Genomic DNA, 19,541 nt, shown 5'->3' on the forward strand with positions numbered 1-19,541 from the left:
CCCTCAAAGATTTAATTAATCGGAAATCGGAAATTAGATGCAACTCCATTGAACTAACCTCAAAGAAAAATTAATTGTAAATTGGAAACATGATGCAAATGAGTAGAACTAATCTTAAAGAATAATTAAGATTAATCGGAAACCGGATGCAACTGCACTGAACTAATTTCAAAAAATAAACTGGATGCAAATACATTGAACTAATCTCAAGAATAATTAACGAAAAATCGGAAACTGGATGCAAATTCATTGAACTAACTTCAAACAATAGTTAACAGGAAATCGGAAACTAGATGTAAATGCAACCTTATCAAATAATAAACGAGAAATCGGAAATCGGAAACTGGATGCAAATGCATTAAACTAATCTCACATAATAATTAACGGAAAATCAGAAACTGGATGCAAATGCATTGAACTGACTTCAAATAAATAATTAACAGGAAATTGGAAACTGGATGTAGCTGTATTGAACTAACCTCAAAATCTAAATAACGAGAATCAGAAATTGGATGCACTTGCATTGAACTAGCCTCAAAATATAAATAATGGAAAATCAGAAACTGGATGCAAATGCATTGAACTAACCTCAAAACATAGTTGGGTTATATGTTGTGGGAATGTCTCGATAAGTACAGTTTTGCATTTAAAATGGTGTTTATCTTATCTCTTTCCATATGATTGAGAACTCCTTGCTATTCAAGTAGCTTCAATATATATGAACTTCGCCTTATTAGACAATCTCACAAAACTTCAATCAAACTTCTATTATTAAACAACAAAATGAAGTTGAATTGAAGGGTTTTATCAAAAGTGTATTTTTTTTTTTAATGGAGAGTGAGGTTTTCACATTATAAGAAATTTGGATGAGTGGTCAATATAATATTAATATATAATAGTTATGTATATTTGCAAATATTTTTCAGAATAATTAATATAACAACACCCATTCGTAGATAATCTTTGAAGATTCTACATAGTGAGTCATGCATATAATTTAAAGAATAATTGACGAGAAATCCGGAACTGGATAATCTCCGATGATCCCACATAGTAAATCAAGCATAATTTAATTTTTATGTCATGTTTGCAATGACACTACAGATGGATCAGTAGAAGTTGGTATTACAGACTACATTGGATAATTAAAAGAAAATCGGAAACTGGATTCAAATACATAACTGAGCTCAAAGAGTAATTAATAGGAAATTGGAAACTTTATGCAAATGCAATAAACTAAACTCGAAAAGTAATTAACTAGAAATCGGAAACTGGATGCAATTGCATTAAACTAACGTCAAAGAATAACTAACGGGAAATTAGAAATTGGATACAAATCCTTGAAAAATATTTAACGGGAAATTGGAAATAGTATGCAAATACATCAAACAAACCTCAAATAATAGCTAATGGGAAACTGGATGCAAATGCATTGAACTAAACTCAAAAAATAATTAACAAAAAATCAAAAACCGAATGTAACTACATTGAACTAACCCCATAAAATAATTTGTGGGAAATCAGAAACTAAATACAAATGCATTGAAATAACTTCAAAGAATCGGATGTAATTGCAGCGAACTAACCTCAAAGCATAAATAATCATAAACTAGATGCAGATGTATTGAACTAACCTTAAAGAGTTATTAACGGGAAATTAAAAATTGGATGCAAATGCAATGAACTAATATCAAAGACTAAGTAACGAAACATTGAAAAATGGATGAAACTGCACTGAACTAACCTAAATAAATAATTAACGAAAAATTATAAATTTGATGTAACTGCATTGAACTAACCTCAAAAAATGAACTAACCTCAAAAAATAATTAACAGAAAATCGAAAACTTGATGCAAAAACATTGAACTAACCTCAAATAACAATTAACATAAAAACGGAAATTAGATGCAACTGTATTGAACTAACCTCAAAGAATAATTAACTGAAAATCAGAAACTGGATGCAACTGCATTAAACTAAAATCAGATATTAGCTAACGGGAAATCAGAAATTGGATGCAAATGTATTAAAATAACCTTAAAGAAATAGTTAAGTGGAAATCGGAAGCCGGATGTAACTGTATCACATTGACCTCAAAGTATAAATAATTATAAATTGTAAACTATCGAACTAACCTAGAAAAATAATTAACGGGAAATCAGAAATTGGTTGCAGATGTATTGAACTAACCTCAAAGAGTAATTAATAGGAGATTAGAACCTGGATGCAAATGCAATGAACTAATCTAAAAGACTAATTAACGAAACATCGAAAACTGGATGCAACTGTACTGAATTAACCTTAATGAATAACAAATGAGAAATCATAAAGGGGATGCAATTGCACTGAACTAACCTCAAATAATAATTAACGGAAAATCGGAAACTTGATGTAATTATTGCATTGAACTAACCTCAAAAAATAATTAATGAGAAATTGGAAACTGGATGGAACGTACTACATTGAACTAACCGTAAAGAATAATTAATGGAAAATCAGAAACTTGATGCATATGTATTGAACTAATAACCCTAAAACATGTTTGTATTACATGTAGGGGGAATGTCTCGACAAATATAGTTTTGTATTATAAGTAGTGTTTATCATAATTCTTTTATTATGATTGGAAATGTCTTGCTCTTCAAGTAGCTTCAATATTATTTTCGCCACATTTGATATTCTCACAAAACTTCAATGAAACTTCTATTATTAAACCTAACAACAAAAAGAAGTCGATAGGTTTTATCAAGGTATGGTACTTCCTTTTTATAGAGAGTGGTGCAATAAATTTGAATGCGTGATTAATATAATTTTCATATTTCATAGCTATACATAGCTAACTAACTATGCATATATGCATAGTTGCTAATATTTTTTTAGAATAATTTAATATAAGGGCACCCGTTTGTAGGACGGGTTCGAAAGCTAGTATATATATATATATATATATATAATAGCAGTCCCTTTTCCTGGTCTCTGAAGGTGTCCACGTCAGCAACTTTTAAGTACCCTTTTTACTCATGAGAAATTAGGAGATGGAAAAAAAATCGCGGGAAATAAGAAGAGAAAAAAGGAATTATACGGTGAGTCCCCCACAAATAAGATTCTAAACCCCACGAGTCCCCGAAAAGTTTCTTTCTCCACCTCTGAATTCACGTAGAAAAGCTCCAAATTGTGAATTCCCTGCGGCAGTCTGTCCATATTTTTGGTGGAACTGTAGTAATTGCTCTACTTCAGCCAGCACTAGAAACTTATGATCTTTTCGATGATATTATTCTACTTTCAGACAAACATTGAAGCCAAGGGTTTTAGATGTCCTGAAAGAAAGGGGGTTGCAGACTACTCAACCAATTACATTCTATTCCTATCATTTGAATTATAAATTTTGTACGCATTTGTAGTTGTCAATTCTGTCAAACTAAGTAGAATGTTAAGATCTGACCTGTAATTCTTCTCATATGAGGGTAACATCAAGAAAAGATCGGCACCGATCTTGGGCCAATAAAGGCTTAACCCTATTCCTATGTTTCTGTCCAGGAATTTGTAGACACATTCCAGTCGTTCCATGTTGGCCGCAAGCAAGGGCAAGAACTCAGCACCCCTTTTGACAAGAGAAAGAGCCACCCTGCTACTTCGACAACTTTTGAGTATGGTGTCAGCAAAAAAGAGCTTTTGAAAGCTTGCTTTTCAAGGGAATGGCTGCTGATGAAGAGGAATTCCTTTGTGTATATCTTCAAAATGATGCAAGTGAGTACCTAAAATTTGTAATCCATCATTAGCTTATATCGGGGCGTAGTTAAATCGGCGAAGAAATTTAACTAAATTAAGTCCAGTTGTGTTCGAGTTAGCAGCCAGTGAAATTATTGTTGTTTAGCAAACTCTTTCAACACAATGAAGACATGAAATATGAAACAGTTATTTAGAATTGTTGTTCTATGGGCAATCACTGAGCGTCTTTGTTGGCAGTATATTGAATGACAATCGGTTAACTGGAGAGATTCCAACCACTTTGGGAGTTGTTAAGACTCTCGAGATTCTGTAAGTTGCCTTCTGATCATATGTGCTCACCTTTATATAGTTTGTTCACTTCTTCTGATCTATGTTGGTTTACATGCCACTGTTCTCCGCTCTTTAACAGTCGACTTGATAAGAACGCTCTAACTGGGACAGTTCCTTCCAACCTTAACAACCTTACTAGCCTCAACGAACGCGGAGAAAACTATGTTATTGCTTGAACTGTAGTAGTTCTCACGCTGCATGTTGGTCGAGATTTCCGGCAATGTTCCTTTCTCACTATTCTCTCTTTTTTCAAGGCAATTAGCAAACAAATGCTCCACAGGTCCAAGACGATCTAACAGAATAAACTTCCTCAATTATGTGTAAGATAGAGTTTATGTTAAATAGATCCGATTAAATTTGATGTCTTTTTTTTTTTGCATCCCATCTTCTCTCCTTCGACGGCGTCTAAGTCTAACTACTTTGGATGCAGCCTAGCTTATTGTTTGTTTATTACCCGGGGACTTGAGCAACAACTCATTTGATCCATCCGAAGCTCCAAAATGGTTCTCAACCATACACTCCCCACGACTTTGTGAATTTTTCTTGTACTTCTTCGGATACTAGGAATCGAAAGTGTTTGTACTTTACTCAATTATCTATTGATTGAAGCACCTTTTATGGTGAATGACCGGGGTGATGGAAAATGGGAATCTTCATGGAGTTGTGCCATAAACTCTATTTAGCTTTCCAGCTACGAAAGTGTAAAATTTGCTTTTTTACTATTTTGTTTTTGTTTTTGTTTTTTTTTAAAAAAAATCAATCGAGTAAGATGCACAGATCTTAAATTTGGAGCATCCAACACAAAACCCAAATTGTTCTTGGAACTTAAATATTATTATGCAAACTTTAAATTCCCTGTGTGGGATTATACTATATGTATCACAAGTACCAATATATACGACTAGAAGTTTTAATATATATGCACGAATATAAAAGCTAATGCTTTTACAATTGAGGAATGATGTATACCCTCTTAGAAGTCCATTTCTGCCAACGCCTCTACAGCCATTTTCCCCACCACCTCATCTGATATCTTTTCACTAACAATGTGAATGTAAAGCCCAACACGAAAGATGGTTGGGTTTGCGAGTTCAATGCACTTCACCACCTTCTAAGGACTTCTCTTCAGCCTCACCTCTTTCAGGTACGTTTCTTTCTCTTTCTTCTTTCTCCTCAAATTCAAATGGTTCTTCTTCAAAAGTTCTTAATAAACCATCTAGGAAGTAGAAAATTTTAGCCCCAAAGGAAGCCAACCATAAAAAAAAAAAGACTAAATCCACTTACTGCTCCAATACCAAGAATTTGTGGCAAAAAACAAAAGATAGGGAGTAAATCTTGATAAATTCAAACCAATTTTCTCGCATGACATATCATGTATATATCTTTCAATAATTTCATAAGTTGAGTTACAATTATGTGGCAATTGCATGTCATAATACCAACTGGTGATTCGGGTTAACGTATGTGGGTACCCATTACTGTGATTTTAGTCCTTCGGTTTTTAGCTTTTGTTATCAATCAAAAAAAATGGGGTGGGGTGTAGATGTTATGTGTTTTGTTTCATTTCATTAATTTTTATATTCTTATAGTACTTAGTGTCCCAGGTTAAGTTGGATGCTTTTGAAATGAGTTCGAGATAGACATCATTGCATTGGCATTCATCCTTTAATTCTAAATATACATCAACAAAGCAATTTATACGCCACTTAGATCAATAGTCCCAACAGAGTCATACTTCTTCATCTAGACGGATAGAATTAGTCATCAGTTAGTATGCTGCCATGAGCTATGTATATACATCATTACTGACTGCTCATATCGTTCAACTCTTTTGCTGACTAAGTATATACATGTATAGTGCAACTTGGATTTGCAGGGTTGCTATACTTGCTTTCTCTCTTTCTCCCCTGTTTTTTGCATTTCTATATGATGATGTATTTTTCAAATTCAAATTTACATAATGATGCTTGATAAGGGGGTGTTCTATGTACTTGGTGTAAAAGCATGAATTCTACTTCTATTTTTGGCATGTAAGGTAGTCAAAGGTACTGGCAATATAATATGTGGTGAGTGGATGCCTAAAACTATTGTTACATACGGTTTATGATACGCTTCTATATTTTCAGCATGCTCTGAGTTCTACACGATAGTGATGAGACTTCAAGTACCTTCAATGGAGACTTAATGATGTTCCATGCCTATTAAGGTACTTGGTGCCTATTTAATTTGGTATAACCTGAGTCTTGAACTTGAGCTTGAAAGTGTGAATTGGTTTAAATCAACGCAAAGCGTTGTTATCCCTGCGGCTTATAATCTATTGTGTGATTTCTTTTTTTATTCTATAGTTAAGTATGTGCTATAGAGCAAGAAACCATGACTTGGTCCTCTTTTCAGCTCAGTGAGGCTATCCACGCCGCTGGGGGATTACGAAATCAGGAAGATTAAATTAGAAGTCTTTAACTGAAAAAGGAAAGCTAAACCCAACAAAAACTCAACGATTTAATTTATAGCATTAAAAAAATGTTCCTTCTCTGTTCCACAAGTGATAAACTAAACCCTACTCTTCACTATTTTCCCCTTTGATATTGTGTCGTCCATGCTTATATTATCTATGAAGTAGAGAAGAAACATAGAGGTTTGGCATCATCAAAGCACTCGCTCTCAAACTGGATTAGTTAGCTGGACGTTCCGCCTTCTAGGTCTGATTTTCTCTCTTATTTCATTTTTGTATGAATTAAATTTTAATTCCACTGGGAAATTAACAAACAAGTTTCCTAATTTGTTCTTTGGTGTTAATAAGTCATATGTTATTTAGTTGCAAATTAAAGTAGGTATTTTGAATTTTGTGGGGTTGGGTGCCGTTTGTATCCATTGTAGATGATGGTCAAGCCATGCCTTTTCAGAGTTGTTACTTCCTGTCATTCGTTTAGTGTTTAATAAATATGTCAATGCATACATTGTAAAATGCACTCTTTGAACAATGAATTGTACATTGTAAAATGCACTCTTTGTATTTATGGGTTTAACTTTGTTCTTTGATGCTTCTTTCATTAATAATTAAGATACTTTTTGTGAAAATTGATAAGATGATAGTAACATTATTGATAGATACCTTAAATGTGTATGTATGTAACAGAGATTATATGCTTAAAGAAAAGTTTTTTGATGACCATGTGCAATTAATTTTGTTTCTTAGTGTCAAATTGCTATATCATATATTTATATTTTTCTTAATTATTGTGTATGTGTATGCAATTTGTTTAGTTTAGATTTGATACCTAACTTTAGTTATATGGAATCTACAATGTGAATGCTTTATATACTAAAGAAACTACTTAGCTAGGCTCAAGCTAGATGGTTTCCAAGGATCATTTGAATATTTGGATATGCTTGAATGCAGGGGATACGATTTATACTTCAAACAGATTGCTCAGAGGATCACATAAAAAGATGATGAATGACAAAGTAGGCATCTCTCTTTCTCTCTCTCTAGCGTGCTTGCAGTACATGTTTTCAGGGCAATTATTGCTCATTTTGTTGCTGATCGAATAGATTCAGGCAATCTACATTACTAACAATTTTCTTAATCACAGAACAATCGCAAATTAGCCACAAAGAAAAATCTTCATAGTGAACCAGTTGATCTCTCAATCAAGAACAATCTCAAGTCACAAAAATCTGCCATTTATCATAGTGGCACTTTTGTAATCGGGAAAATCGGCCTCACGCCTCGATGAAGCATTGCATGAAACTATGAATCTGTAAGGCTCCTAGAGGAAACCATTTGATGCATATGGATTACACTTTGGGAATGGAAACTGTAAGAGAAAGCCTCCAATCAACAACTATGTACCTACGGACAAAGACAATGTGAAGCCATAGACAAACTGTTAGGCTCAAAATTTTGTTAAAGTAGCAAAAAGTCACTTCAGTTCAAATATTTAAGTAGTTTTTTGTTTTAGCTAAGTTATAAAAGCATAGCAAGGTTGTTATGGTTATTCTCTATAAAGATGAGCACTGTAGAAAGCGTACACTAATGTTGTACATCAAATAGTCCTTTATGTTTCGGCAAGTAAATTAAATAGTTATTACTTTCTAAGTTCTTCTCATCACCCTCACCCTTAAATAATCAGTTTCAAGTATTTTGTGTTCAGATGAAATAAATGAAGAAGCCTGCTTTTGAGAAAGTTGTGCTTACCTACCTATTGATACCTAATAAAGCAAATTTTAGTTTTCTTTGGACTATAATTTAAAATATGTTATAAGATTATTTTGTGCATTCAAATATCTCTTCAACGTGTGCTCAAATATAAAATATTTTTTTGTCCGTGACAATTCCTCCCCCAAATTTTTGGGTCTATAAAAAGTTACATACGGCATTATGACGTGACAAAATTAAATAACTGAAAGCATAAGAGGTATTATTAATTAATATCATTACGTTTTCTTACTCGAATTTTTTTAATTAATTTTGATACTGTGATATGTAAATTAAACCCAATAGAAAATTGTCGATTTTTTTGGTCTATAAAAAATGTTATATACGACATGGAAAACATAAGAGGTGTTACTAATTATTGTCATTAGTTTTTCTTACCAATATTTGTTTTAATTAATTTTGAAACTGCTGCATGTAAAATCAACTAAAAAAATTGTTGATTCCTACTAAGACATTTATAACTTGGGAAATGCTAGAATTTCACGAATTAAAATCACAAAACATACATAATATGGAAAAAGAATCACAGATTAATTAGAGTATGATGCTATTACTTATCACATGTTATTATATTATTTCAAGGTATTTTTTGAGAATCCCACAAAGTTAGAAATCGGAAACTGGATGCAACATTGCAACTGATAAACCCAAAAAAAAAAAAATTAACGAGAAATCAAAAACTTGATGCAAATGCATTGAACTAACATCATAGAATAATGGCTTAACGGGAATTGAAATTAGAACCCAGATACAAATCCATTGAACTAATCTTAAAGAATAAATAGCTAGAAATTGAAAATTGGATGCAAATACATAATTAACAGGAAATCAAAAAATGGATGCAAATGCATTAATCTAACTTCAAAGAATAATTAAAATAAAATCGGAAATTGGATGAAATTGCATTGAACTAACATAAAAGAATAATTAACGGGAAATAAAAAACTAGATGCAAATGCATTGAACTAATCTTAAAGAAATAATAATTAACGGGAAATTGAAAACTCGATGCAAATGCATTGAACTAATCTAAAAATAATAATTAACGGGAAATAAAAAAACTGGATGCAAAATGTATTGAACTAACGTTAAAGAATAATAATTCCCAGGAAATTGGTAACTGGATGCAAATGTATTAAACTAACTTCAATAAAAAATAATTAACGGGAAATCAAAAATTGGATGCAAATGTATTGAACTAACGTCAAAGAAGAATAATTAACGGAAAATTAGTAACTGGATGCAAATGCATTGAACTAACCTTAAATAATAATAACTAACCGAAAGTCAGAAACCGGATGTAAATGTATTAAACTAACTTCAAAAAAGAATAATTAAAAGAAAAATAAAAAACTAGATGCAACTGCATTGAACTAACTTTAAAGAATAATTAACGGGAAGTTGAAAACTATATGCAAATGCACATTGAACTAACCTCAAAGAACAACAATTAAAGGGAAATCGAAAACTAGATTTGCAATTGCATTGAACCAACCTAAAAAAATAATTAATGGGAAATCAGAAACTGGATGCAAATACAATGAACCAACCTCAAAAAATAATTAACATGAAATTGAAAACTAGATGTAAATACATTGAACTAACCTCAAAACACAATTGTATTGGGAATGTCTTGACAAATATAGTTTTACAGTACCGAACCGACTCATAAATATAACCAACCAGAAACCGACCAGTTCAATTCGGTTTGGTCGGTTTTGTCGATTCAGCCAGTTTTATGCACACCCCTACCTCATTGGGCATTTTTACAAAACTTTAATCGAACTTCTCTTATTAAACAACAAAAAGAAGTCAAAATGTTTTATCAAGGGTGGGATCTTTCTTTTTTATTGAGAGTGAGATTTTCACGTTGCAAGAAATTTAAATGAGTGATGAATATAATAATAGGGGGATATTTATATCTCATAACTCTGCATAATTGTAAATATTTTTCAAAATAATTTAATATAACGACACCCGTTTGTAAGACGGGTTCGAAAGCTAGTTTATATTACGTTAAAATCTACAATTCTGTCTATTATATGCTTGACTAACTCCACCTGACTGATCTATGTGGAATGGTATAATTTTGCCTAGTAATCATTGTTGTTGCCGTCAGTGGAACACATGAACCAAACTAATAAAGACTCGTAACAAACTGATGACAACATCGGTCCTGATTTTGGGATGATTTTTTTTTTTTAATTCAATTTCATTTCAATTTTTTGAACTTTGTAGTCTCTAAACAATTTATTATATATTATGGATGTTAGAGAAGTCCCACATGGCTGGACTACTATTTTAGATATAAAAAAAATTGAATCTTTTTCCCCATAAAAAAAAAGGCCGGTGAAGCTATCATCAAGTCAAGTATATATACGTCCATAGAACACCTTTAGCAATGATAATTTTTAAACTGTTTCATAAAAACTAATTGTAAAACAGATAACATTGGTACACTGCCCCTCATAATTGCCTTAAAGTAAACTTTTACACACCCTGATAGCTAAAGTACCAAAATCCTACAATGTGAAAAACTTTCTTATCATGGATAATAGCGACGATAAGAAAATTTAACCTATAAAATTTAACTTTGATGCCTACAAAATTAGAAAAAATAAATATTATAGGGAATATTCGGAAGAAATAATGCATGATAATGAGCTTACTGTTGATACTCTCGCGCGATATAATAGGGAACATTGCCACTGTCGCGCGATACTGTCAATGTCGTATGCTCTAACGGGAAAAAAACAGACAAAAAACAGCCGAAATTCTACATCCATATATCTACACTCGTTTCCTTCTTCATTCTACATACACTCAACTCAAACATTCTACTCAACCATTTCACACACAACTACATTCGCAATGTCACAAGAACCATTAGAATTCGCATAGTGCAAGAACCATCGACCCAATGATTTTGATGAAGAACTTGGAGCTAGTCTGCCAATGTGGTCTTGGAGAAGGGCGGATAGTAAGGAATGTAGGGTTGGTATGCTATGTAGACATGTAGTACAAACTAACGAGTTCCACACAAACAAGAAACGATATAGTTCTGGAAACTTAAAGCATTTCAAGAACAAAAATATGGGAGTACAAGTAAAGATTACATATGATTTAGACAAGTCAAATTCTGCTAATTACTCATACACCATAATATTTAGCAAACAAAAAATCACACACCATTTTTTAGACAAGTATGGTCATGTGCCCTAGCGCGTGACCACGACCATTTTTTTCTAAACGACTCTCCCCGACCTAACACAGTAATCAATCAAAGAAATTCTTACAACAAAAATCAAAATAGAACCGTAACCTCTTTTCTATGATTTCTTTCAGAAATTGTTATAGTTCCAAGGTAAAAATCCCTCTTTTTAACTTATTAACTACATAATCGTAATTTGTACTTCAAGTCACGAGATAGCTATGCCTTCGCAATATAAATATGAATAATATAATATTAAGTAATAATAACATGGCACTTCGAGTTCGATATGAACAAATCTTTATTGTTTTTTCATAACGTGAGATTATGTATCAGGCGAGTAATATGAGAAAAAGGTTTTCCGATTTGATTTTATGTATCCGTGGTTCATTTCAACGTCACAAACTTTTTTATTTACACACTAGAAGTCTCTTTCCGATATTACGAAAGAGTACTAAAAAAAAGAAAAAAAAATACTTATAATATATTCTCATGTTATGAAAAAACAATAAAGGTTTGTTCATATCGAACTCAAAGTGCCATGCTATTATTACTTAATATTATATTATTCATATTTATATTGCAAAGCCATAGCTACCTCTCATCTTGAAGTACAATTCTATAGTTAATCAGTCAAAAAGAGAGAGGAATTTTTACGTACCTTAGGGCAGGGAATCGGGTCGGGTTTGACCCGAATCCGACCCTACCCGAATCCAAATAGTTTGGGTTCGAGTCGATTTTTATATCGGTTTATTTATTCGGGTCGAGGTCTGGGTCGGGTCTGTCGGATTCGGGTTCGGATGTATTTTTTGGGCTTTTTTTGAATTTTTAGCTAGTGTTATCCGATTGGGTTAGTCGGGTTCGGATTCGGATTCTGATATAGCCATATCCGACCCGAACCCGACCCGATCCCTGCCCTACTTGGAACTATAGCAATTTCTGATAGAAAAAAGGTTTGTGTGGAAAAGTATTATAATGTTAGTGTTTTAGGTCATTATGAGCAAAATTTGGAAATGTTGGGGGACCATCCAAACATTTTAAGGATGGAGTATGCCGACTATAATGGTGGACTTGCACTGATGGAAAAGTTCTAACAAGAAGACTTTGTTTGCTCATCTATTTGTCAAGATTTTTTTACACAAAAGGGAAAAGTTCACTTGGACAAGGCGTTATTTGGATTCTCCACTCCATTTATCTATTTAGTGGGGTGTTGTATGCCTGCCTCACATCTTATTCAAAAGCAAAGAGTTATGATTTTTCAGCAAAAAAATGTAGTATTTGACGTTAAGTTAGGACAAAATCCATTTTGTCTACCACAGTTCTAGCCGAAGTTGGTCGATTTCCTTGTTGCCCCACCATCCAAAACCATATATGTGAGACCATCATTTGAGATTTGGAGGAAATTGTTAACATTTTTTAAATCAATTATTGATTCGGTTCTTAAATTTAATGCTGAAGTTAGTGAAGATGTGACAGACTTCTTGGATCAATTAAGCAATATCAATATGTGAGTTTCATTTATTTTATTTTATTTTGGTTTATATGTATGTTTTTTTTTTGTTATAATATGCTAATTGTGTTTATATAGGCCCACATCTCCTAAAAAGGTGTACTATCATCCATGTTTGTTTTCTCGTGGAAAAAAGTTACAAAAAGTTTCTAAAATTTATCAAATTTTTAGGAGGGTGATACTTATAATACCCATGGTTATAATATCTCTGGTTGGTTTGATTGGAAAAAAACTGCAATTTCCTCAAATTACTTCAGCTCTATGTTTTGTATCAATTAGCATTATGAGAATTGTGTTGGGGCCTCATTGAAGCCACACGTAATATGCAAGTGCATTTATATGAAAAGCCCCCAAGTATAAGTACACATCTTTCATCCCTGAGAACTATGTTGAGGTCTGTTATGCTGAATCTAATGAACTTGAGTCTGCTAAGTGGTAGAGGTCTACGAACGCAACCAACTTTAGTTTTTTTGGGCATATATATCTACCTTTAATGAAGATTTAGCAATGTTGGATGATAGTGGAATAGTGCTTCTATTGGATGAACTCTTTCCAGCATTCTTCGTTTTTTATAAATCAGTAAGTTTCTTTGTTGGTTATTATTATTTATTTTCTTTGTTTTGTTTTTCTAATATTGATGTTTTTTTTTTTCTTCTCACAGGAATTGCTGGTTTGGAAGGATGAGGTATATCTCTTTGCACCATTATTTTTCATTATAAGGTTATGTTTAATTTTAAACCTTTTTTCTCCATAACTGCGTAAACTCTAAACAACAAGTAAGATTTAATAAAACAAACACCTAAAACTAGGGTTTAAACCTTCAAACATGAAGAACGAACAATTCTTTTAGAATAAATATTCAATAATAACTAACTTGCTAGCATGCCTTTATATAATAAACCTCATTCCTAATTCTAGTTAGAAACCAAAATAGCCTAGATTTAAAACAAATAGGAAACTCTACTAACTTATGACTACTAATAATATAATTAGAAATATAACTATATATTCTTCCATGCTCATGCATCATTCTCGATCCCCGGCGAAAGAAAGAAACTTCGCCCCTCGAAGTTTGTAGTACGGGTGGCAGTGGGTTGTGTTGGGTCATGTGTTATGAGAGCAAACCCAAACCCAAACCCAACCCGCCTATATAACGGGTTACCTAACAAGTGACCTGCTAAGCCACTGGGTCAATTTCATATCAATTTCGAATCAAATTCACATATAACATGTATGCAGAAATAGTTATATATATATTGATGTTTTTCTAATATTGATGTTTTTTTTTTCTTCTCGCAGGAATTGCTGGTTTGGAAGGATGAGGTATATCTCTTTGCACCATTATTTTTCATTATAAGGTTATGTTTAATTTTAAACCTTTTTTCTCCATAACTGCGTAAACTCTAAACAACAAGTAAGATTTAATAAAACAAACACCTAAAACTAGGGTTTAAACCTTCAAACATGAAGAACGAACAATTCTTTTAGAATAAATATTCAATAATAACTAACTTGCTAGCATGCCTTTATATAATAAACCTCATTCCTAATTCTAGTTAGAAACCAAAATAGCCTAGATTTAAAACAAATAGGAAACTCTACTAACTTATGACTACTAATAATATAATTAGAAATATAACTATATATTCTTCCATGCTCATGCATCATTCTCGATCCCTGGCTTGAAAGAAACTCGTCCTCGAGTTTGTAGTACGGGTGGCAGTGGGTTGTGTTGGGTCATGTGTTATGAGAGCAAACCCAAACCCAAACCCAACCCGCCTATATAACGGGTTACCTAACAAGTGACCTGCTAAGCCACCTGGGTCAATTTCATATCAATTTGAATCAAATTCACATATAACATGTATGCAGAAATAGTTATATATATATATATATATATATATATATATATATATATATATATATATATATATATATATATATATATATATATATATATATATATATATATATATATTGATGTTTTTCTAATATTGATGTTTTTTTTTTTTCTTCAGAATTCTTTGGTTTGGAAGGATGAGGTATATCTCTTTGCACCATTATTTTTCATTATAAGGTTATGTTTAATTTTAAACCTTTTTTTTTCTCCATAACTGCGTAAACTCTAAACAACAAGTAAGATTTAATAAAACAAACACCTAAAACTAGGGTTTAAACCTTCAAACATGAAGAACGAACAATTCTTTTAGAATAAATATTCAATAATAACTAACTTGCTAGCATGCCTTTATATAATAAACCTCATTCCTAATTCTAGTTAGAAACCAAAATAGCCTAGATTTAAAACAAATAGGAAACTCTACTAACTTATGACTACTAATAATATAATTAGAAATATAACTATATATTCTTCCATGCTCATGCATCATTCTCGATCCCTGGCTTGAAAGAAACTCGTCCTCGAGTTTGTAGTACGGGTGGCAGTGGGTTGTGTTGGGTCATGTGTTATGAGAGCAAACCCAAACCCAAACCCAACCCGCCTATATAACGGGTTACCTAACAAGTGACCTGCTAAGCCACTGGGTCAATTTCATATCAATTTCGAATCAAATTCACATATAACATGTATGCAGAAATAGTTATATATATATATATATAAGCCCGGCTCCTAAAAGGACCTTAAATAAGTACCAAATCTAAAACACCAACAACTTCACCTACAAAATAATTTAAACCCTAATTTTTTGTGCATATGATCTACTAACCATAAAGAACATCTCTACAAAAATTCAACTCGTTTGATATCCTCTAACTTAGATAAAATTGTTTTCCACTTTTGAATATATATATATATATATATATATATATATATATATATATATATATATATATATATATATATATATATATATATAAAGGTCCGTAAATGTCTAGTTTTTGCAATCATCTTTTGCCAGTGTTAAAAATTGTCAAACGAGTTGAATTTTTGTAGAGATGTTATTTATAGTTAGTAGATCATATGCACAAAAAATTAGGGTTTAAATCATTTTGTAGGTGAAGTTGTGGGTGTTTTAGATTTGATACTTGTTTAAAGTCCTTTTAGGAGCCGGGCTATATATATATATATATAGTAATTCTCTAAAAAGTAGCTACTTAATTTAACTTAAAATAAGTACATAGGTAAAATTTCACCTATAAAATAAATTCAACCCCAATGTTTTGTGAATATGATATACTCACTATAAAGATCGTCTCCATAAAATTTTCCAAGAAAATTGGATAAAAGAAATCTCATGATTGAAGCATTCCTTGGTATGAACAATGTTTTCTAATCCCCTCCCCCCTTCCCTAAAAAAAATTGCTCTTGATACTAAATTTGATGTATCTTGTTGGCGGAAGTTTCATCAATGGATAAACATCAATAAGATTTAATAAATCAAACACCTAAAACTAAGGTTTATACCTTCAAACAAGAAGAACAATTCACAAAGAATTAATATTCAATAATAACCATCTAACGATGAAAGCATATATACATTTATATAATAATCCTTATTCCTAATTCTACTTAGACTTGAAATAGAAATCTTACTAATAACCTAGATCTAACCAAATAGGAAACTCATAACAATAACCTATTACTAATTAATCATAATAAGAAACTTGCTAATTCCATATCTATACTCATTTATCATACTCTTCAGCTTGAAAAAAACTCGTCTTCAAATTTGGAGTTATGAAAATCCATCAATGAACAAATGCTCTTCATGCTTGTATATGTCAAAATATCTAGATCGAAATGCAAGAAATAAGTCCAGCAGAAAAACCAGATCTAGATCCAGAGTGGAAAACGCCGTAGCCAGCATGGAATTTTGGACCTCACCACTTTAGTGCTGATATAAGGGTACAAGCTAGGGGTGGGCAATGGGCCGGGTCGGGCTAGCCCGGCCCTAAACATTTAAAGCCCTTCAAATATTAGGGTAGTCGGCCGGCCCGCCCTAAAGTCAACATAGGCCGGGTCACAAGTCTAAACCTCAATCCTCGACTCGACCCTAGCCCTTTAAGGCTTTTAGAGATTAGGGCTTTAGGGCCAGGGCTTTAGGGCCTATATATATTTTTTTTTTTACTACATCGGTTTTAAAACTCATTTATATTACAAAAGTGTACAATAATCTACAAACTCAAAGTCCAACCAATCTAGTAATAATCTTGTATAAGTCCAAAAATTTAAAATGCACATCCACAATCTAATGAATCAAGTACATCGAGAGTTCGAAATTTGTTCTTCCTTGTACTCAAACCTCACTAAAATTACATTTAACATTGAAATACATAGACAAATAATTATATTATCATTTTAAAGGAAGAAATAATAGATATAAAGAAGAAACATAATAGTTTTGGTTAAAGGTCATGGAAGTTGTTAAACTATTTGTAATATCATAAATTATTTCTATAATAGATTCAAACAAATATAATATTACCTTTCTTCTAATTTAAAAGTGATTCAAGCTTTGTATATGGAAATGAAAATATTGGCTTTTGAACAAGTGATGGAGAAAGGTTTGAGATTACAAATGTCATTTTTCTGACAAAGAGTGTTTTTGTTTCTATGTTACAAATGTCCGCTCAGATTTTTCTTTTAATGGTGTGGAAGGAAACCTTTAGTTTTAGACTTGGCTTGGATGTGAATAAAAATATAATTTATAAGAAATAAGTGAGAAAAGAAATTGAGAATAATAAGTTATGGACTTTGACTTGATGATCAAAGGAATAAAAGTCTTATTTTTATTAAGGCTAGTGCTCATTGTTCTTCGTGGGCCGCTTAAGTTGACAAGTTTTTGTTATATAAAACAAGTTATTGGAAGTACCTTGCAGTGTAAGTGATAAATTGAAAGCGACAATGTTATTTTAATTGAAAATATTTAACAAAAGAGTTGGACAATTATGGTATGTGTATTTATAGTGAAAGTATGAAACAGGGCCGGTTAGGGCTTGGTTAGGCCTATGTTTTTCGGGCCTATGTTTTAGAATCTTAGAATCTTAGCCAAATGCCGCTAGAAGGCATTAGCATTAGGGCCGGCCCGGCCCTAAACTTTGTGAGGGCTTTAGTTGTGAGGGCTTTATAGGGCTTAGGGTCGGGTCGGTCAGGGCCGGGTTAGGGTCGTTAGGGGGAATAGGGGCAAATTCCCACCCCTAGTACAAGCCTACAATATAAAATGCCTCCTAAGATAGTAAATCTCAATACCTGCAAACGGCTGGCAATTCGTCGTGATCTTTAGAATGCACAAAAAGATCTACCGGCATGGTCGATCTCAAAGATCGAACTGTCTCTCCACTGAGCAGCTATGGATTTAAATAGATCAAAATTACTATTATAGTACACTTTTTTGGTTGCATCACGAGTGTAGTAACGTTTTTTGACCTCTGGCATCATGGTCATAAAATCTAATCACCCCTTTAATCATCTTATCCAACACACTTGAAGGCACTCCATGATACACAAGTATAAAGAAGCCCCATGTCTCTTCTGCTTGTTTTATATGGTTCAAAAAAATATATAAAAAAAATGAAAAGATGAAATCCGACTTGCCGGATTCGAACCAGCGACCTAAGGATTACTGATGGGAACCAACTACAGTCCTCCGCTCTACCAACTGAGCTAAAGTCGGTTTGTTGCTGTTATGCATTATCGTTGTTTATAACAAAACACTTTGACCGAATCAACCATATGGACAAAACAGATGAAGTATAAAAAAATTTGCATCTTTTTTTTTAAAAACCTGGATCGTGAAGAGTTCGTTATTTTCCGTTTAACAAGAAAGAAAAATATAATTAAAGTGCTAAGCATACAAACATGCATGATGCATTATATTATGAATTACATTTGAAATATGTGTAAAGTGAACTGCAAATATACGGGAAAAAAAAATCGTGATAAATGTACAATAGTAATTGGAACAACATGCACATATTGTTAGTGAAATATGAGATTGTACGTGTTCCAAGCAATGCCTAACGTGATACAAAATTCATAAGGTCGACTCTCTTGGCAAGTTTCGAATAGATCCTTGAAGTAGACATAATACCCAAAGTTAAATAGATTAAAAAGGGGTTCTAGGGACAATCTTATCTTAACACATCTTAACAGGTAAACAAACTCAAAATCGTTAGGGCATTTATAAGTTTTGGATTAGGCTAATTTTTTGTAGATAAGATTTTCTAACTATTTTAAATATTCCCACAATTCAAATAATTAAAAAAATAAAAAATTTCTAAACTTGCCAAATATAGGAAATAAATGGTGAAAAAGAACCGTCTACAATTAGCCAACTTTTATAAATTGTTAACTATATTTGGTAAGTTTGAATTTTTTTTATTATTTGTGACAATGTTTATAATAGTTAGGAGATCATAACTATAAAAAAAATTAGTCTAATCCAAAATTTATAAATGCCTTAACAATTTTGAGTTTGTTTACGTGTTAAAGTAAAATATATCCCTAAAACCTCTTCCTAAATGAAATTTATAAGAGACAATATAGTATGCTCGGATGTATCTTGAAGGGTTTATTAAACGA

The 19,541-nt window shown here is 32.2% G+C and overlaps 1 long non-coding RNA gene and 1 other non-coding gene across 2 annotated transcripts; one reads left to right on the forward strand and one right to left on the reverse strand.

Moving 5' to 3' along the window:
• Positions 1 to 3,518: 3,518 nt before the first annotated feature.
• Positions 3,519 to 4,210, forward strand: LOC147500285 (uncharacterized). The gene is made up of 3 exons (XR_015194654.1): positions 3,519 to 3,748; positions 3,968 to 4,039; positions 4,140 to 4,210. It is a non-coding gene; the product is annotated as an uncharacterized LOC147500285 (long non-coding RNA).
• A 14,334-nt stretch (positions 4,211 to 18,544) lies between these two features.
• Positions 18,545 to 18,633, reverse strand: TRNAY-GUA (transfer RNA tyrosine (anticodon GUA)). The gene is given in 2 exon segments: positions 18,545 to 18,580; positions 18,597 to 18,633. It is a non-coding gene; the product is annotated as a tRNA-Tyr (tRNA).
• Between the last annotated feature and the right edge of the window lie 908 nt (positions 18,634 to 19,541).

The sequence above is a fragment of the Coptis chinensis genome, chromosome 5 (genome assembly GCF_015680905.1).
Source record: "Coptis chinensis isolate HL-2020 chromosome 5, ASM1568090v1, whole genome shotgun sequence".
In the NCBI taxonomy this organism is placed as follows: domain Eukaryota; kingdom Viridiplantae; phylum Streptophyta; class Magnoliopsida; order Ranunculales; family Ranunculaceae; genus Coptis; species Coptis chinensis.